The sequence below is a fragment of the Mauremys reevesii genome, unplaced genomic scaffold (assembly GCF_016161935.1).
Source record: "Mauremys reevesii isolate NIE-2019 unplaced genomic scaffold, ASM1616193v1 Contig2, whole genome shotgun sequence".
Classification (NCBI taxonomy): domain Eukaryota; kingdom Metazoa; phylum Chordata; order Testudines; family Geoemydidae; genus Mauremys; species Mauremys reevesii.
This window is the reverse complement of record NW_024100826.1, coordinates 1913730-1934370: the sequence shown is the minus strand read 5'-3', so window position 1 is coordinate 1934370 and position 20641 is coordinate 1913730.

Below are 20641 nucleotides of genomic sequence, written 5' to 3'. Positions count from 1 at the left end.
TGCCCCACTGAGAACTGGCCCTCCCTGGTTGGTATCAGTGTCTGCTTAGCCCCACAGCCCAGGGGGTGTGGCCAGAGTGCACAGCACCTCAACTGAGCTCTGCTTCCTACGGGGAGCAGAGCGTAACTTAGAGCAGCCCCAAAGCCACCTGGCCACCGACGGAGGGAGCACAAAGGTGGCTTAAAGCCCTATCCCAGGCACAGGAATGGATGAGCTGAGTCATGGCCTGAGGAGGTTTGAACATCCCCTGTCTATCAGTCCAGTCTCAATCCCCTGATGCCTCTCCCATCCACCACCAGGCTCCGTGTCCATCACTGGAGCATCTGGCCCTAATAGCTCACCCCTCTGCCATTCAGGCCAGTCTCATTATCAGAAATGGGAGCACGTGGTGATTTGTGTCCCTGCCCCTGCCCCCCCCCCCCAAACCCTCTGGTGCCTCCCAGGCTATGACTCAGCACAGAAACATCCCACAGGGCAATGAATTGAGCTGAAATCAGAGTCACTGGGCAGGAGTGGATCTATAAGTTCTGTACTATACCCCAGCTTTTAAACTGTCCCAGAGGACCCCCTTCAGTGTGCCAGTCCCCCGAGGGGGCTCACTGTTCCTCCAGGGCTGGCCACACGGCCTCAATGCCCCCGAGACAGAGCCGCTGGACTCCAGCCCTCCTGCTTTGAGCCTGAGCTCTGCCCCGCAAGTCCAACTGAGCCAGATGTCTGGTCAGAGATATTCATCCTCTCCAGGGCCCTAGGCACCACAGCCAGTGTCTGCAGGGATACCAGGCTGCCTTTTCCAACCAGAGCAGGGTTCATTAGCCTGCTGGCACATGGTGCAGGGAGTCCTGAGGAGAGAAACAGGGCCAAAGGTTAAGACATCATCCATCCTGGCCAAGCTGGTGCTCCACCCAGCCTGCCTGCTGTGGAATCCATGGTTAGCTCTCTCCCTCTGTGTGTTTGTGAGGCCCACATGAGAGCTGCTGAGTCTCCAACAGGTCAGCGGGTCCCAGTGCCATTGCCATGCAGAGCCATTCTGAGTTCACGTCTTCTCCATTGTTAGATGGCAGTCGTGCAGCCCTGGGGGTCCCCGTTGTCTTTCTAGACCCTCCGTGGATAGGGGTCACTTTCAGCCAGGCCTTAACGACCCTGCAATCTAGCCTGGCCTGGTTACGTGACATGAACCCCTCGTGGCTCCTGCTCCACCCCAGTCACTGTCAGGCAACCCATTCATAAAGTCACTGCAGGAAATCCTCACTCTGTCCCAGCAGGAAGCCGGGCACCATTGGCTTTCCCCTTGGCCTGGGCAGGCTGGCTGATGCAGGCAGCTGCCTCCCTCAGGGACTCCAGCTGTCTGGCTTGGGTTTCTGCAGCTGGCTGGGAGTTTTCTGCCAAGCCTGGTTTTCAACAGAAAATTGAATTTTCCCAGCTGGGAGTGAGGAGGCACCTAAATACCTTTGGGGAAGTAGAGTCAGGCACGGATCGCTGCCCCTGCCTTGTGCCTCCTGCAGTCAGGGAAGCTGCCTCAGCTGCTTCTGTCTCGGCACCGGAGCGTAGCAGCTGGAAAAGCCAGGCTGGCCAGCTGACTGCGCCTTTCCAGAGTCAGCCCCACCGACAGATGGGAACAGGCCCATCACGTGCAAGGCATTACTAGCATCCATGTTTGCCAGCTGGGATAATCAAGGCACAGAGAGGCAGGGGGTAGGCGCTCTAGCTTTGGGTTGCATACTGCTGCCCCTCACTGGGGTATCTGCGCCTTCTTTGAGAACAGATAATCAGACGGGCTGAAAAGACCTGGGTTTTTATTCCTGGCTCTGCCTTGGTAAGTGAGCTTGGGCAAATCACTTCCCTCCTCTATGCCTCCATGTCTTGTCTACTTAGGCCTGGTCTACACTAGGACTTTAAGTCGAATTTAGCAGCGTTATTTCGAATTAACCGCTCAACCGTCCACACCAGGAAGCCATTTAATTCGAACTAGAGGGCTCTTTAGTTCGAATTTGGTACTCCACCCCGACAGGTGGAGTAGCGCTAAATTCGACATGGCTAGCTCGAATTAGGCTAGGTGTGGATGCTAATCGAACTTAGTAGCTCCGGGAGCTATCCCACACTGCACCACTCTGTTGACACTCTGGACAGCAGTCCGAGCTTCGATGCTCTGACCAGCCACACAGGAAACGACCCGGGAAAATTTGAATTCCTTTTCCTTTCTGGACAGTTAGAATCTCATTTTGTGGTTGGACATCGGGGCGAGCTCAGCAGCACCGGCAGCAATGCAGAGCTCTCCAGCAGAGGAGTTCATGTAATCTCTGAATAGAAAGAGGGACCCGGCATAAACTGACCGGGAACTCTTCGATCTGATCGGTGTGTGGGGCGAGGAGTCTGTGCTTTCGGAGCTGCGCTCCAAAGCACGGAATGCAAAGACCTATGAGAAGGTCTCCAAAGCCATGATACAGAGAGAGGATACAGCCGGGATGCAACGCAGTTCCGCGTGAAAATCAAGGACCCCAGACAAGGCTACGAAAAAATCAAAGCGGCAAACGGACGCTACGGAGCCTGCCACCAGTGGCCCACCAGTGACCATGGACTCTGATGATGGGACAGTGTCGATGGACAGTTCCTCGACGATGTTCACGGACGGGGAAGATGAGGAAGGGTTTGTGGAGGACGAGGCAGGCGACAGCGCTTACAACGCTGGTTTCCCGGAGAGCCAGGATCTCTTCATCACCGTCACGGAGATCCCCTACCAACCCTCCCCGGCCATGAACCCAGATCCTGAATCAGGGGAAGGAGCAGTCGGTAAGTGCTTTAACCATGTTAACTTTTATTATTAATGCAACAGGAATCTTAAGTGTGTGAAAAGGAGGTCTCTCTATATATGGGGATAGAACAGAAATCCTCCAGGGAGATCTCCACGAAGCTCTCCTGGGGTTACTCGAAAAGCATCAGCAGGAGGTTCCTGGGGAGAGCTGCCTTATTGGGTGCTCCGTGGTAGCACACTTTTCCGCGCGAGGCTTTCATTAATTACTCATGGAGCACTGCCTCCCCGAGCACGGCTGCATCGGGCCCTGGTTCGTGCTAGCTTTCATGCAGCATGCGCTCTCTATCTCCTTCAGTGACCGTCCTCAGGGTGATCTCGCTCGGAGACTCCTGCATCTATTTAGGGTAATTACTGTAATTTTACGCCTGGTCCAAACTATGTTTAAAAAATCTCCAGACAGACAGCATAGCAGAGACTCAGCACGCAGCTGCGTGACGAGCGTAACGGAAAGCCAAAGAATATCATGGACGCTCATGGAGGGAGGGGGGAATGAGGACGCAAGGTATCCCACAGTTCCTGCTGTCTCCGCTAAGCATTTGCATTCTTGGCTGAGCTCCAAATGCTTCTAGGGTCTAACACAGTGTCCGCGGTGGCTCAGGGCATAGCTCGGCAATTTACGCCCCACCCCCCACCCCCAGAAGTGAAAGAGGAAACGGTCCTGTGTTGACTCTGTTACATGTCACCGTATCCGTAATGAATGCTGCAGATACATGCGATGCTGCAGCACTGAACAATGACATCCTCACTCCCCCCCCCGCCATGGGTGGCTGACGGTGCAGTACGACTGATATCCATCGTCATCCTCAGCCCATTGGCACATGGGGCAGTGCAAAAGGACTGGTAACCGTGCATACTAGCATCAGTTAGGTCGATCAAGGGCGCCTGGCCCTAATTTTTCCTGGTAGATGGTGCAGTATGGCTGGTAACCATCCTCATCATAGCAACAGGGGGCTGAGCTTCATCAGCCCCCACCCTTCATGTGTAAAGAAAAGATTCAATTGCCCCTGGACTAGCAGCAGGATGATGGTCTCCTTCATCCACAGTAATTAATGTCCTGCCTGGACTATCATTGCAGCTGGAGGCTTCCTTCCACTCATTTCTCACAAACAAGTCCCTGTGTCTTATTCCTGCACTCTTTATGACTTCATCACACAAGTGGTGGGACAATGGTATGGTAGCCCAGGAAGGCTGCGGGAAGGCCGGAATGAGCAGGTGGGGTTGTTTCAGGATCACCCACTGTGAATAGCATTCAGCTCAAAATTTATGTATTATCGGACACAGAGCAGCTGTGCTCTCTGGTTCTATGATACAGAGGTTCTCTAGTACACTTGCCCATATTCTAGGCAGGACTGATTCTATTTTTAGATACCAAAAAGGGATTGACTCAGGGAGTCATTCCCAATTTTGGCTTTTGCGCCCCTGGCTGATCGGCCAGGGGCACTTATGACAGCACCAAATGGTGCAGTGCAAAAGGACAGGTAACCATGAGCATCTTATTACCATCTTCTTACCAATTCATGGTATGGTAGACGGTGCAGTATGCCTGGTAACCATCCCTGCTGTCATGCAAAAGCAAAAGCATGCTGCTGTGTAGCGCTGCTGGCCCGCCTCTGTCAGCGGCATCTAGTACACATACGGTGACATACACAAAAGGCAAAACAGGGTCCATGGTTGCCACGCTATGGTGTGTGCAAGGGCAATTCCGGGAAAAGGGGCTCGATAAGATTGTCTGCCGTTGCTTTCCCGGAGGAAGGATTGAATCGCGACATTTACCCAGAATTCATCGCGAAAATGATTTGTGCCCCACCAGGCACAGGGGTCTCAACACAGAATTCACAGAGACAGCCTAGACTCAGTTATTTGTTTGCAAAAATGTATCTTTGCAAGGAATTCACTCGCTGTTTCCCATCTCACAGCTTCCACTGTCTCCAGACCTGCCACAGCATCCACCTCGCAGAGGCTGGCAAAGATTAGGCGGAGAAAGAAAAAGACACGGGACGAGATAGTCGATGAACGTATGGGCTGCTACCTAGCCAAGGCGGACCAGCAGAGCCAGTGGAGGGAGACCGTCTCTCAGTACCAGCGATCACACAGCGAACGGGAGGAGAGGTGGCATGAGGAACACAAGCAGGTGACTCAAACGCTGCTTGGACTAGTGAGGGAGCAAACGGACACGCTCCAGCGCCTTGTGGATGTTCTGCAGGACCGCAGGAGGACAGAGCCCCCCTGCAGTGTATCTTCAACCGCCCTCCCCCGCCACAAAGTCACATACCCCCCTCACCCAAAATAACCAGGAGGAGGGGCGCCCGGGGCCGTCAATACTGTCAGTGCACCCCAGCAGAGTGCTCAAGTACCCAAAAGCTCTCATACCCTACATTTTCAGAAGTCCTTCCCTTCCTGACTCACACAAGTCCCAATCCCAGTCCCATCACCTAACTGTCTACTTAAGTAATAAAAATACTTTGCTGTTAATTAATGTTTCCGATTTTTTTTCACAGAAGACTGTGTTTGAATGGGGGGCGGGGGAGAGGGGGTTGTTAATTGCATAGGACAGGCACCTTTCCCACGGTACAGACACGGGGGAAGGATCAGCAGCGGGTCACACACACAGTGCAGTCAGTAGGCACCATGGTCGGTATGGGAGGTGGTTTCCAGGTTCTGAGTGGGCGGTGGGGATGTGACTTTGTAGTGGGGGAGGGCGGTTACAGATCTTATACAGCGGTCCTTGTCCTGGACCGCAGAGTCACGCAGCAGAGGAATCTGTATCCGTCCTCCTCCGCCACAAGGTCACATATCCCCCCGCACACAGAATTCGAAAAAGAGGGATGGCAGGCTCCGTTGAAAGAAGCATTCCGGCACTGCGGACCGCTGTAGGAGCAGGAGCCTGTCATTTCTTGAGTTTAGAGGCGGTCTTTACATCAGCGCACACCCTACCCAACACAGTCTGCGTCCCAGTGTCAAGCCTTTAACGAAAAGTCATGAATAAAGAAACCTCTCTTAAGTAACAGTGTGACATGTATTTTATTTTTACACGTGTGTTGGAAGTGGAAACGGGTGAACGGGGTATGTAACCGAAGAGGAGAGTCAACAGTAACTGGGTAAAGAAACAGGGGCACGTTCAGCTTCTCTGTAAAAAAACTGACCAGCCACAGGTCACGCTGCTCGCTGATCGCTGGGATTAGAAGAGTTCCTTGTCGCTGTCCCAGGCGCCTGTATAGGGCTTCATGAGCAAGTGCATTAGCGGGCAGGCTGGGTCACCTAGGATGACTATAGGCGTCTGCACATCCCCAACAGTTATTTCGTGGTCCGGGAAGAAACTACCTTCCTGCAGGCGTATGCGCAGCCCACAGTTCCTGAGAACACACGCATGACGAACCTTGCCCGGCCACCCGACATTCATGTTGGTAAAACGTCCCCTATGGTCCCCCAGTGCTTGCAGCACCATTGAAAAGTAGCCCAATTGCTCAGCAGCTGACTGTGGAAGAGGTGGACGATAAAGTGCAAGGAGGAGAAAACGGCGATGATAGCAGCGGGCTCCATGCTTGCAGTGATGTGGCATCCGCGCTATCACTGACCAGAACAGTGCACGAAGAGATTGCCCGCAGGCGCTTTAAGGGAGGGAGGGAGGGATGGCGTGATTGACGGTTCAATGACGACAGTTACCCAAAACCACCCTCGACACATTTCTCCCCCCAGCAGGCATTGGGGGCTCTACCCAGCATTCCAATGGGCAGCGGGGACTGCGGGAACTGTGGGATAGCTTCCCACAGTGCACCGCTTCCAAAGTCGACGCCAGCCCCGTTAATGTGGACTCAGAAATTCGAATTACTGTATTTAGTGTGGATACACAAATTCGACTTCATAAGGTCGAATCCACAAATTCGACTTAAGTAGATTCGAAATAGTCTTGTAGTGTAGACAAGGCCTTAGTGTGTAAGCTCTGTGTGGCAGGGGCCATCTCTATGTGTGCATACAGCACTGTGGGGTCTTGGGCCATGCCTGGAGCAACTAGGCTCTGTAGTAATACAACAGTGAATATTTTTAGCATGTCAGACACATACAGTGTCGCAGGGCTTATTATAAGAAATGCCAGCACTGCTCACTTCTTTGTTTTAATAATCTAGTGACTCACCCTTTCCATTCATTTCATTTTAAAAAAAATGTGTCTTATTTACCAACACAAAAGATGTTTTTCAAAAAAACTCCACCCCCCACACATACCTGGGAAATGCCCAAAACAAAACACTTGGTTTCAAAAACCAGTTATGATTCTTGCTAAGTGTCACCAATCTACTTCCTTCTCTTTTCATTTGCCAATATTTAAAAGCAATGCAATTAATGGTTAAAGCCACACCTCACTCTGATGCTACCCATGCACTCAACATCAGCAGTCTCACTAAGCATGAAGTAGTGCATTTTTCAGCACAATCTTAATATCTAGTGCATCAGGTATTATTAAATATAGATAGGCTTGGCCAGCCTTCGGTTTGTATTATTTTATAATTTTGATGGATAATTACAATGTTGATTTTAAGCATTTTTTCTATTTTTAATTCATTTAAATTTTCACAGTTGTATAAAATTAGGGGTTTTAAGCATTTTTTTTATTATTTATATCTATTTAAAATTTTTTAGTGGTGGGAAATAATTGGGGGGGTCAGACAATAATGGGGGGGTCAGGTCAAACATGTTAAAGTTTTATATACAAGGAAGATTTAGGTTATATAGTAGGGAAAAGTTTTTGACTACATGTTAAAGACTAACAAATTTATTTTAGCATGAGCTTTCGTGAGCTACAGCTCACTTCTTCGGATGCTCACGAAAGCTCATGCTAAAATAAATTTGTTAGTCTTTAAGGTGCCACAAGTACTCCTGTTCTTTTTGCGGATACAGACTAACACGGCTGCTACTCTGAAACCTGACTACATGTTGTTTGCTGTATTGTTGTAGTTGGGTTGGTCCCAGGAGCTTAAATTCACAACTTTGCTAGATGCTAAAAATAATGGATTTAATAAAGACTCTGGATTTATGGATTAGTCCAAAAATCTGCAATCCACTACCCTTACCTCCCCCCGCTTTTTCTCCTGTGACTGGAGGGGTGTTAACAGGCCACTTCATCGAGAATGGTCTCTTATAATATGTGGTAAGTACTTATGCTAAACAATCTGTCTCACCTTGTATTTAGCTGTGACCCTCTGAGTAGCATGAAAGTTTGTCTTTTTCACCAACAGGAGTTGGTCCAATAAAAGATATTACCTCACCCACCTTGTCTTTCTAACTACAAAGGTAATTCAGCTCTGGACTAGGCTTCCAAGTGAGGTTGTGGAATTCCCATCATTGGAGGTGTTTAAGAACAGGTTGGACAAACACCTATCAGGGATGGTCTAGGTACACTTGGTCCTGCCTCAACGCTGGGGGCTGGACTTGATGACTTCTTGAGGTCCCTTCCAGCCCTACATTTCTATGATTCTATGAAAACAAAAATTGTCAACATCACATGTCAAAATATATACACTAAATATCCTTAGATCAAACTCTAAGGATAGCAACATTAAAAGCAACATTTTTCTTACGTGGCCTATCTCTGAATTTTCATGATTATCAATGGAAATAGTTTTTGTCTTTTTTTGTGTGCATGGTGAAATTGACATTTACTGATAAAAATTTAACCCATCTAAGCCTAAATATATGTTAGTTTCATTAATAACCTCAAAATATAAATCACAGGTCACCTGCAAATGAAATATAGGTGAATGATAGATGCTAAAGCCAGAAGGGAACCTTGTGATTATATAGTCTGACCTGCAAAACACAGGTTCATAGGGACTTCGCTGAATTAATGAATGAATCAGTTATAACAGAGGGACACATTAATTACACTGATTGGCCATTCTCAGATATGCACCCACGTATGTACAATATTTTTACCATAAATTGATAGAAATCAGATTTTCTTATAAAACTATATAAAGCAACAAAGAGTCCTGTGGCACCTTATAGACTAGCAGACGTATTGGAGCATGAGCTGTCGTGGGTGAATACCCACTTCGTTGGATGCATGTAGTGGAAATTTCCAGAGGCAGGTATAAATATGCAGGCAAGAATCAGCCTAGAAATGTATACCTGCCTCTGGAAATTTCCACTACATCCATCCGACGAAGTGGGTATTCACCCACAAAAGCTTATGCTCCAATACGTCTGCTAGTCTATAAGGTGCCACAGGACTCTTTGTCGCTTTTTACAGATCCAGACTAACACGGCTGCCCCTCTGATACTTATAAAACTATATGTAAAACATGATTCTTGGGACACAGCAAATGAGCGTATTGTACCAACAATTAATAAGCCTAATGACTGATTGTCTATCCCCATTGAGCAATATCATTTGCAGCGCCATTGGCCATCATCTTTGAAAACTTGTGGTGATCAGGGGAGGTCCTGAACTGTTGGAAAAAGGCAAATATAGTGCCCATCTTTTAAAAAGGGAAGAAGGAGAATCTGGGGAACTACAGATGGGTCAGCCTCACCTCAGTCCCTGAAAAAATCATGGAGCAGGTCCTCAAGGAAGCCATTTTGAAGCACTTGGAGGAGAGGAAGGTGATCAGGAACAGTCAACATGGATTCATCAAGAGCAAGTCATGCCTGACTAATCTGATTGCCTTCTATGATGAAATAACTGGCTCTGTGATTATGGGAAAAGTGGTGGATGTGATATGTCTTGACTTTAGCAAAGCTTTTGATACAGTCTCCGACAGTATGCTTGCCAGCAAGTTAAAGAAGTATGGATTGGATGAATGTACTATAAGGTGGATAGAAAGTTGGCTTTATCATCGGGATCAACAGGTAGTGATCAATGGCTCGATATCTAGTTGGCATCCGGTATCAAATGGCGGTTTTGTTCAACATCTTTATTAATGATCTGGATGATGGGATGGATTGCACCCTCAGCAAGTTCGCAAATGAAACGAAGATGGGGGGAGAGGTAGATATGCTAGAGGGTAGGGATAGGGTCCAGAGTGACCCAGACAAATTGGAGGATTTGACCAAAAGAAATCTGATAAGGTTCAACAAGAAGACATGTAGAGTCCTGCACTTAGGATGGAAGAATTCCATGCACTGCTACAGGCTGGGGACCAACTGGCTAAGCAGCAGTTCTGCAGAAAAGGACCTGGGGATTACAGTGGACTGGATGCTGGATATGAGTCAACAGTGTGCCCTTGTTGTCAAGAAGGCTAACGGCATATTGGGCTTCATTAGTAGGAGCGTTGCCAGCAGATCGAGGGAAGTGATTATTCCCTTCTATTTGGCACTGGTGAGGCCATATCTGGAGTATTGTGTCCAGTTTTGGGGGCCCCTAAAGGATGTGGCCAAATTGGAGAGAGTCCACAGCAGAGGGCAATGAAAATGATTAGGGGGTTGGGGCACATGACTTATGAGGCGAGGCTGAGGGAATTGGGCTTATTTAGTCTGCAGAAGAGAAGAGTGAGGGGGGATTTGATAGCAGCCTTCAACAATCTGAAGGGAGGTTCCAAAGAGGATGGAGCTAGGCTGTTCTCAGTGGTGGCAGATGACTACAGTGGACTGGATGCTGGATATGAGTCAACAGTGTGCCCTTGTTGTCAAGAAGGCTAACGGCATATTGGGCTTCATTAGTAGGAGCGTTGCCAGCAGATCGAGGGAAGTGATTATTCCTTTCTATTTGGCACTGGTGAGGCCATATCTGGAGTATTGTGTCCAGTTTTCGGGGCCCCTAAAGGATGTGGCCAAATTGGAGAGAGTCCACAGCAGAGGGCAATGAAAATGATTAGGGGGTTGGGGCACATGACTTATGAGGCGAGGCTGAGGGAATTGGGCTTATTTAGTCTGCAGAAGAGAAGAGTGAGGGGGGATTTGATAGCAGCCTTCAACTATCTGAAGGGAGGTTCCAAAGAGGATGGAGCTAGGCTGTTCTCAGTGGTGGCAGATGACAGAACAAGAAGCAATGCAGGAGGTCTAGGTTGGATATTAGGAAAATCTATTTCACTAGTAGGGTGGTGAAGAACTGGAATGGGTTACCTAGGGAAGTGATGGAATCTCCATCCTTAGAGGTTTTTAAGCCCAGCTTGACAAAGCCCTGGCTGGGATGATTTAATTGGTGTTGGTCCTGCTTTGAGCAGGGAGTTGGACTAGATGACCTCCTGAGGTCTCTTCCAACTCTAATCTTCTATGATTCTATGATTTAGATACCAAAACTGAGATAATTATGTGTTTGTGCAACAGGGTCCTGGCCCTTGACTGGCAGGACTCCTAGCTGCTATGTTAGGACAAGTAATAAATAGCAATGCTGCATAGCAACTGTCAGTACTATGAAAAAAGAATGGGAGTACTAGTGGCACCTTAGAGACTAGCAAATTTATTTCAGCATGAGCTTTCGCTCACCTCTTCGGATGCATAGAATGGAACACACAGACAGGCGATATTTATACATACAGAGAACATGAAAAGGTGGAAGTATGCATGCCAACAGGAAGAGTCTAATCAATTGAGATGAGCTATCATCAGCAGGAGAAAAAAAACTTTTGAAGTGATAATTAAGATGACCCATAGAAGGTGTGAGGAGAACTTAACATAGGGAAATAGATTGAATTAGTGTAATGACCCAACCATTCCCAGTCTCTGATTAGGCCTGAGTTAATTGTGTCTAATTTGCATATTAATTCAAGTTCAGCAGTCTCTCTTTGGAGTCTGTTTTTGAAGTTTTTTTGTTGCAAAATTGCCACCTTCAAGTCTGTCACTGAGTGGTTAGAGAGGTTGAAGTGTTCTCCCACTGGTTTTTGAATGTTATGATTCCTGATGTCAGATTTGTGTGTAGAGACTGTCCGGTTTGGACAATGTACATGGCAGAGGGGCATTGCTGGCTCACAAAAGCTCATGCTGAAATAAATTTGTTAGTCTCTAAGATGCCATTAGTACTCCTGTTCTTTTTGCGGATACAGACTAACACGGCTGCTACTCTGAAACCTGTCAGTACTATGTGGGTCAGAGTTGAGGCTGTCATGATGAAATATGCATTTCGATGCACTTAGTAAAAATTCTGTCTCTCAGGAAGTGCCTGTAGGATTTAACAGGTGCTTGATAGTTTCCTAGCTTTGAAGCTCTTGTGCTTTCTAAATGAAGGGGTTGCTGTTTGTACTGTGGCCACATCACAACACTAGCTGCTTTTGGAGATGAAGCACTCTGTGACTGGAACAGCCATTAGAAGAATACACAGACCTTGTAGGGTTGCCAGTTTTGGGTGGCTGTATTTCTGGAGGTTTCATCACAGAACATCTTTAATTAATGATTAATTTTTAACTCCTGGATACTCCAAGACAATCTTGGAGGGTTGTCAACCTGAACAGGCCTGGTGAATGTGATCATGGTGCTGGTTCAATAGACTATACAACTGCTGGGCACAGTTACTAATAACAGAGTAACTCTTTAACTCAAAAACAACAAGGAGTCAGGTGGCACTTCAAAGACTAACAGATTTATTTGGGCATAAGCTTTCATGGGCAAAAAATCCACTTCTTCAGATGTAGGCATTGTACAAATGTAGGCATTATTATACTGACACATGAAGAACTCAAAGGCATAAAGCCCAAGATTTTGATGCTGAAAGCCACATGTTCGACCCCCACCCCACTGAGTTCCTTAGCAAACCAAGGTTTAAATAATAGAGCTAGGCCACATTGGAAATTTCCCATCATAATTGTTCTTTGGTGGAAAATTGGGGTTTTTAATGATTTTTTGTGAAAAGTGTCTGCAGGAACTGTGGATTTTTCAGGGCAAATCTGAGCACCTAAGCCCCAAAATATTTCAATTCTGAAATGCCACCGTGATGCCTCATGGGAGTTGTAGGTCGGATGCCTCATGTCTCTGTACAGGCGGGATTCCCTAGCTGGACTACATTTCCCATGGTGCACTGTGGCTTCCATGTTGAGCCACCTCCCTTATCATGTATCAGAGGGGTAGCTGTGTTAGTCTGGATCTGTAAAAAGCGACAAAGAGGCCTGTGGCACCTTATAGACTAACAGACGTATTGGAGGATAAGCTTTCATGGGTCTGACGAAGTGGGTATTCACCCACGAAAGCTTATGCTCCAATACGTCTGTTAGTCTATAAGGTGCTACAGGATTCTCTGTCACGCCCTTATCATGAGGTGCATCATGGGAGATGTAGTCCAACAAGGAAGCCCAGCCTACAACTCCCATGAGGCATCGGGGTGGCATGTCTAAACCAAAATATTGGATATCTAACAAAGCTTTCTCCACCTGCACATTCCCCCTTGCGCTTGTATGCCCAGCCCAGCACCAGCAGAGGGTGTCATGGTGAGCCCTCACTTCCCAGTCTTCCCTGGCCACGGGGAGATTTGCCCTATGTGGGCCAAAAGAAATCTGCACTTAGGAAGGAAGTATCCCATGCACTGCTACAGGCTGGGGACCAACTGGCTAAGCAGCAGTTCTGCAGAAAAGGATCTAGGGATTACAGTGGACGAGAAGCTGGATATGAGTCAGCAGTGTGCCCTCATTGCCAAGAAGGCCAATGGCATATTGGGTTGTATTAGTAGGAGCATTGCCAGCAGATGGAGTGAAGTGATTATTCCCCTCTATTCAGCACTGGTGAGGCCACACCTGGAGTATTGCATCCAGTTTTGGTCCCCCCACTACAGAAGGAATGTGGACAAATTGGAAAGAGTCCAGCGGAAGGCAACAAAAATGATTAGTGGGCTGGGGTTATTTAGTCTGCAGAAGAGAAGAGTGAGGGTGGATTTGATAGCAGCCTTCAACTACCTGAAGGGAGGTTCCAAAGAGGATGGTGCTTGGCTGTTCTCAGTGGTGGCAGATGACAGAACAAGAAGCAATGGTCAGTGAGGGAGATCTAGGTTGGATAGTAGGGAACACTATTTCACTAGGAGGGTGGTGAAGCACTGGAATGAGTTACCTAGGGAGGTGGTGGAATGTCCATCCTTATAGGTTTTTAAGGTCCAGCTTGACAAAACCCTGGTTGGGATGATTTAGTTGGTGTTGGTCCTGCTTTGAGCAGGGGATTCGACTAGATCGGAGTGGCCAACCTCTGAAGAGAAATTAATATACCATGCTCACTGCTCAACCCCTGGATCTGTCACAGGCCCTGCCCCCACTCTATCCTTTCCCCTCAGCCTGCAGTGCCCTCGCTTCTCCTCCTTCCCCCAGTCTCTTGCACACCACAAAACAGCTGATTGAGAGGTGCGAGGAGGGAAGGGGAGGTGCTGATCGGCAGGGCTGCTGGTGGCTGGAGGCGCTGGGAGCAGGGGATCCAATGGGGGGGCTGCTGATGTATTACTGTGGCTCTTTGGCAATGTACATTGGTAAATTGTGGCTCCTTCTCAGGCCTAGGTTGGCCACCCCTGGACTAGATGACCACCTGAGGTCTCTTCCAACCCTATTATTCTATGAAGCTGCGATTCTATGATGCATGGCTGAGCAGTTCTCACTTTACACAGCAGGGGGTGGTTGTGATGTGCCTCAGTGTTATCTGCACCCCCTGTTCCAGCCCATGGCATTGGCCACTCTTGCAATTTTGTCATGATTCTGGCAATTTGGGGTGTTTTCTTACCTCTCTTGAAAGGGGCTAAGGCATAAGTTTTCCCTAATTTAAAATGGCTGCTGTCTCCTATTACTGTCAATAGGGGGTGAAGCCAGCAAGATGGACACAATTTCCCCTGCAGTCTATTGCATGTGCAAGGGAGGTGGCTCTTAATAAAGACAGCTGCCACCTTGCACTAGTGTCAATGAGATTGAAGCCATGCCCACAGGCAAAATGGCTGCCATTCTTTGGTGGGGGAGTGGGGCTAGAAAAGACACAGGGACCATTAGGAGCTGCAAAGATGCTGTCAAAGGGGGATGAGGAGCAGGAGGCAGCTTTAGGGAGTGTGAGGGGGCAGGAGGGAAGCTGAGGGGGTGCAGAGTACTGTGGGGGCAGGAAGGAGGCTGAAGGGAGTGCAGGGTGGTGGGGGGGGCAGGAGGGAGGCTGAGGGGGGTGCAGAGGATAGCAATAGGGGTGGGAAATGGAGGTGATAGAATGGCAGCTCCACCAGCCGTGGGGTAGGGGGTCTCTGCTCCAACTAAGGTTGCCTACTTTCTAATCGCACAAACCTGAACACCCTTGCCCTGCCCCCTACCTCGTCCCTGGCCCGCACTTTCTCCAAGGTCCTGTCTGCCACTCACTCCATCCCCCACCCCGTCGCTCAGTCTCCCTCACTTGCTCATTTTCACTGGGCTGGGGCAAGGGGTTGGGGGTGTATAAGGGGCTAAGGGCTCTGGCTGGGGGTGCAGCTTCCAGGATGGGGCCAGAAATGAGGGGTGAGTGTGGGAGGGGGCTCCAGGCTGGGGCAGGGGGTTGAGGTGGGGGGAGGAGGATGAGGGGGGTGTAGGCTCCATGCAGTGCTGACCTCAGGTGGTTCCCAGGAAGTGGCAACATGGCCTGCCAGCTCCTAGGCAGAGGCACAGACAGAAGTCTCTGCGCGCTGCCCCTGCCTGCGGGTGCCACCCTCGCAGCTCCTATTGGCCATGGTTCCTGGCCAATTGGAGCTGCAGAGCTAGTGCTCAGAGCGGGGACAGCAGAGTGTAGGAGACAGAGGGACATGTTGGCCGCTTCTCAGGAGCCATGCGGAATCAGGCAGGGAGCCTGCCCGCCCCACTGTGCCTCCAACCGGACTTTTAACGGCCCAGTCAGCAGTGCTGACCAGAGCCGCCAGGGTCCCTTTTCGACTGGATGTCGAAAACTGGACACCTGGCAACACTAGCACTGACCAGCCAGGGAAGGCTGTGTTTGCAGTGTTGCTAACTCTTGCAAGCTGTCCACGGGTGACATGATTTTGGTGCCTGAACGACTTGCTGTCATGATGACACAAGAAGCTCCTCCAATCCCATGGTTTTCACAGCTGGGCATTTGGGCAGAGCGCTGTGCAAGAGCCTCAGGGCCGAGAATGCAGCACAGCCTCTGAGCTCTGTCTGCATGGATGGCCCTAGAGTGGAGAACGGGTCTTGGGGCAATGGGAGGCAGAGGATGGGGGAATCAGGGAAGAGGGCCTGCTGGGTCCCAGGTAAAGGAGATGCCATGGGGCCAGAGATCAGTGGGGAATCGAGGAAGTGGTACTGCTGGTATCATAGAATATCAGGGTTGGAAGGGACCTCAGGAGGTCATCTAGTCCAACCCCCTGCTCAAAGCAGGACCAATCCCCAGATAGAATTTTACCCCAGAACCCTAAATGGCCCCCACAAGGATTGAACTCACAACCCTCGGTTTAGCAGGTCAATGCTCAAACCACTGAGCTATCCCTCCCCCCAGGACAGCAGGAGGCAGGGAGGTGTTGTTGCTGGGTCAAGACGGTAACAGGAAATGGCTGGCTGGCTCCCTTCGCGGTGGGGTCAGGAAAGGGTTAGTGGAGTTGCCATCTAAGCAGCCAGGGAAAGGTGTGTATTAAAAGTTGACTTTTCCACCTGAAATTATCACACACACATTGGCAGAGGAGTAAAAGGGAGTTAAAAAGACAAAAGAGAGACTAAAAAACAAATATATTTCAGAGTACCAGCCATGTTAGGCCTGGTCTACACTATGAGTTTAGGTCGAATTTAGCAGCGCTAAATCAAATTAACCCTGCACACGAAGTAAAGCCATTTACTTCGACATAAAGGGCTCTTAAAATCGATTTCTGTACTCCTCCCCAATGAGGGGCGTAGCGCTGAAATCGACATTGCCGGTTCGAATTAGGGTTAGTGTGGATGCAATTTGACGGTATTGGCCTCCAGGAGCTAGCCGACGGTGCACCATTGTGACCGTTCTGGACAGCAATCTGAACTCGGATGCACTGGCCAGGTAGACAGGAAAAGCCTGAATTTCATTTCCTTTTTGCCCAGCCTGGAGAGCTGATCAGCACAGGTGACCATGCAGTCCGAGAATCGAAAAAGAGCTCCAGCATGGCCTGTATGGGAGATACTTGATCTGATCGCTGTATAGGGAGAGGATTCTGTGCTAGCAGAACTACGTTCCAAAAAACGGAATGCCAAAACATTTGAAAAAGTCTCCAAGGGCATGATGGAGAGAGGCCACAATAGGGACTCACTACAGTGCTGCGTGAAAGTTAAGGAGCTCAGACAAGCCTACCAGAAAACCAAAGAAGCAAACGGACGGTCCGGTGCAGAGCCGCAGACATGCTGCTTCTACGCTGAGCTGCATGCAATTCTAGGGGGCGCCGCCACCACTACCCCACCCCTGACCGTGGATTCCGAGGAAGGGGGTACTCTCCAGCCATGCCTGAGGATTTTGCGGACAGGGAAGGGGGAGGAGGAGGAGCTTGCGGAGAGCACACAGCACACCAACAGACAGGATCTTTTTCTCAGCCTGACTGAAGTAGCCTTCCAATCCTCCCAAGGCGGTATCCCGTACCATGAAGCTATAGAAGGAACCTCTAGTGAGTGTGCCTTTGTAAATATAAAACATGGTTTAAAAGCAAATGTTTTTTAATGATTAATTTGCCCTGAGGACTTGGGATGCATTCGCAGCCAGTACAGCTACTGGAAAAGTCTGTTAACATGTCTGGGGATGGAACAGAAATCCTCCAGGGACATCTCCATGAAGCTCTCCTGGAGGTACTCCAACAGCCTTTGCAGAAGGTTTCTGGGCAGGGCAGCCTTATTCCATCCTCCATGGTAGGACACTTGACCACGCCATGCTAGTAGCAAGTAATCTGGTATCATTCAAGCAACATCATTCTTTATCTCACTGTGTTATCCTCAGGACAGTGATATCATTCATGGTAACCTGGTTGAAATTTGGGAATTTAATTAAGGGGACAGAGGTGGCTGTTCCTACGGGGCTGTTTGCCTGTGGCTGAAAAGAAATCCTTCCCTGCAGTTAGCCAAGTGGAGGGGGGGGGCATTGGTGCTGAGCTGTTCATGTTTGGCTAGCAGGGATCTTCCCTGATACCAGCCACACAGTGGGGGGAGGGGTAAAGTGATCATTCTAAAGAATTGGATGGGACAGGGGGGTTAGTTTGGTTTCTGCTGCTGCACATTAACACAAAAACCACAGCACTCAAGGGGCTTTGCTTGGTATGGGAAAGGAGGGCGCTGCTTTTATGAAGGTTGCAGAAGCCGAAAGACTATGGCTTACCATGGCCGCATGCAAGCTGAATTCTATTGCCCGGCCCTGCGTCTGTGATCTCTAACACCAAAGCCGCAGGCACTCAACATTAAGATGCAAAATGTGACCTTGTACCAAAATCACATGTACTATGTAATGTGAATAGTGTTGTTCACCGTGAAAGAGTACACGCATTGTTCTGTAAAATGTATCTTTTTAAATACTTCGCTCCCTTTTTTCCCCTCCCGCAGCTGCAAATTTTTCATGCCTCCCTCCTCCGTCCCGAAGGCTATCTCAGATAAGGCGGCGAAAAAAACGCATGCGAGATGAAATGTTCTCTGAGATCATGCAGTTGACCCGCAGTGAAAGAGCTCATTTGAATGAGTGGAAGGACACAGTATCACAGTAGAGGAAAGCAGCCAACAAACATGAGGACAGGAGGGATGAACATGAGGACAGGAGGGAAGCTTGAGATGAGAGGTGGCAGCAGGAAGATCAGAGGAGGCAGGATGCAATGCTGCAGCTACTGCGGGATCAAACAGACAATGCTCCGGCGTCTGGTGGAGCTTCAGGAACAGCAGCAGGATCACAGAGTGCTGCTGCAGCCCCTGTATAACCGCCCTCCCCCCTCCCCCCTCCCCATGTTCCATAGCCTCCTCACCCAGCCACCCAAGAACACGCGGGGGGAGGCTCTGTGCACCCTGCCACTCCACCCCAGTGGACAACCCAAGCAAAAGTCTGTCATTCAACAAGTTTTGAAGTAATCTTTTCCTTCCTTCCCTCTCCTCCTCCGACACCCCACCCGGGCTACCTTGTCAGTTCTCTCCCTATTTTTATAATCAATTAATAAAGAATACATGGTTTTTAAACAAAAGTGACGGGGGAGGAGGGAATAGCTCAGTGGTTTGAGCATTGGCCTGCTAAACCCAAGGTTGTGAGTTCAATCCTTGAAGGGGCCATTTGTGGATTGGTCCTGCTTTCAGCAGGGGGTTGGACTAGATGATCTCTTGAGGTCCCTTCCAACCCTAATAATCTATGATTCTATTTCCTTTGCAAGCACGCTGTGATCGAATGGGGGTGGATGGGTGGCTTATAGGGAATGAATCAATCAAGGGAGCAGGTTTTAATCAAGGAGAAACAAACAGAACTCTCACATGGTAGCCTGGCCAGTCATTAAACTGGTTTTCAAAGCTTCCTGGTGTGCTCTTCTAATCGCCCTGGTGTCTGGCTGTGCGTAATCAGCAGCCAGGCGATTTGCCTCAACCTCTCACCCCACCATAAACGTCTCCCCCTTACTCTCACAGAGATTGTGGAGCACACAGCAAGCAGCAATAACAATGGGAATATTGGTTTGGCTGAGGTCTGAGCGAGTCAGTAACATGTGCCAGCGACCCTTTAAACGTCCAAATAAACATTCTACCACCATTCTGCACTTGCTCAGCCTATAGCTGAACAGCTCCTGACTACTGTCCAGGCTGCCTGTGTATGGCTTCATGAGCCATGGCATTAAGGGGTAGGCTGGGTCCTCAAGGATAATGATAGGCATTTCAACATCCCCAACTGTTATTTTGTGATCTGGGAAGTAAATCCCTTGCTGCAGCCATTTAAACAGATTAGTGTTCCTGAAGACGCGAGTGTCATGAACCCTTCCCGGCCATCCCACATTGATGTTGGTGAAACGTCCCTTGTGAAAAGTACCCCTTGCGGTTTATGTACTGGCTGCCCTGGTGCTCCAGTGCCAAGATAAGGATATGGGTTCCACCTATCGCTCCACCACAGTTAGGGAATCCCATTGCAGCAAAGCCATCCAGTATGATCTGCACATGTCCCAGAGTCACTACCTTTGGTAGCAGCAGTTCAATGATTGCTTTGGCTACTTGCATCACAGAAGCCCCCACAGTAGCTTTGCCCACTCCAAATTGATTCCCGACTGACCGGTAGCTGTCTGGCGTTGCAAGCTTCCACAGGGCTATCGCCACTTGCTTCTCAACTGTGAGAGCTGCTCTTATCTTGGTATTCTGGCGCTTCAGGGCAGGGGAAAGCAAGTCACAAGGTTCCATGAAAGTGCCCTTACGCATGCGAAAGTTTCGCAGCCACTGGGAATCGTCCCACACCTGCAACACTATGTGGTCCCACCAGTCTGTGCTTGTTTCCCGGGCCCAGAATCGACATTCCACGGCATGAACCTGCCCCATTAACACCATGATCTCCAAAGCGCTGGGGCCCACAGTTTGAGCGAATTCTGTGGCCATGTCCTCATCACTCTTATCGCCGCACTGCCGCCTCCGCCTCGCCTGGTTTTGCAGGTTCTGGTTCAGCATAAACTCCACAATAATGCATGAGGTGTTTACAATGTTCATGACTGCTGCATTGAGCTGAGCGGGCTCCATGCTTGCTGTGGGATGGCATCTGCACAGGTAACCCAGGAAAAAAGGCGCAAAATGGTGGTTTGCCATTGCTTTCACAGAGGGAGGGAGGGGGGGAGGGAGGGAGGGAGAGGGGAGACTGACGACATGTACCCAGAACCACCCGCGACAATGTTTTTTGCCCCATCAAGCATTGGGATCTCAACCCAGAATTCCAGTGGGTGGGGGAGACTGTGGCAACTATGGGATAGCTACCCACAGTGCAACGCTCCGGAAGTCGATGCTAGCCTCGGTACATGGACGCACACCGCCGAATTAATGT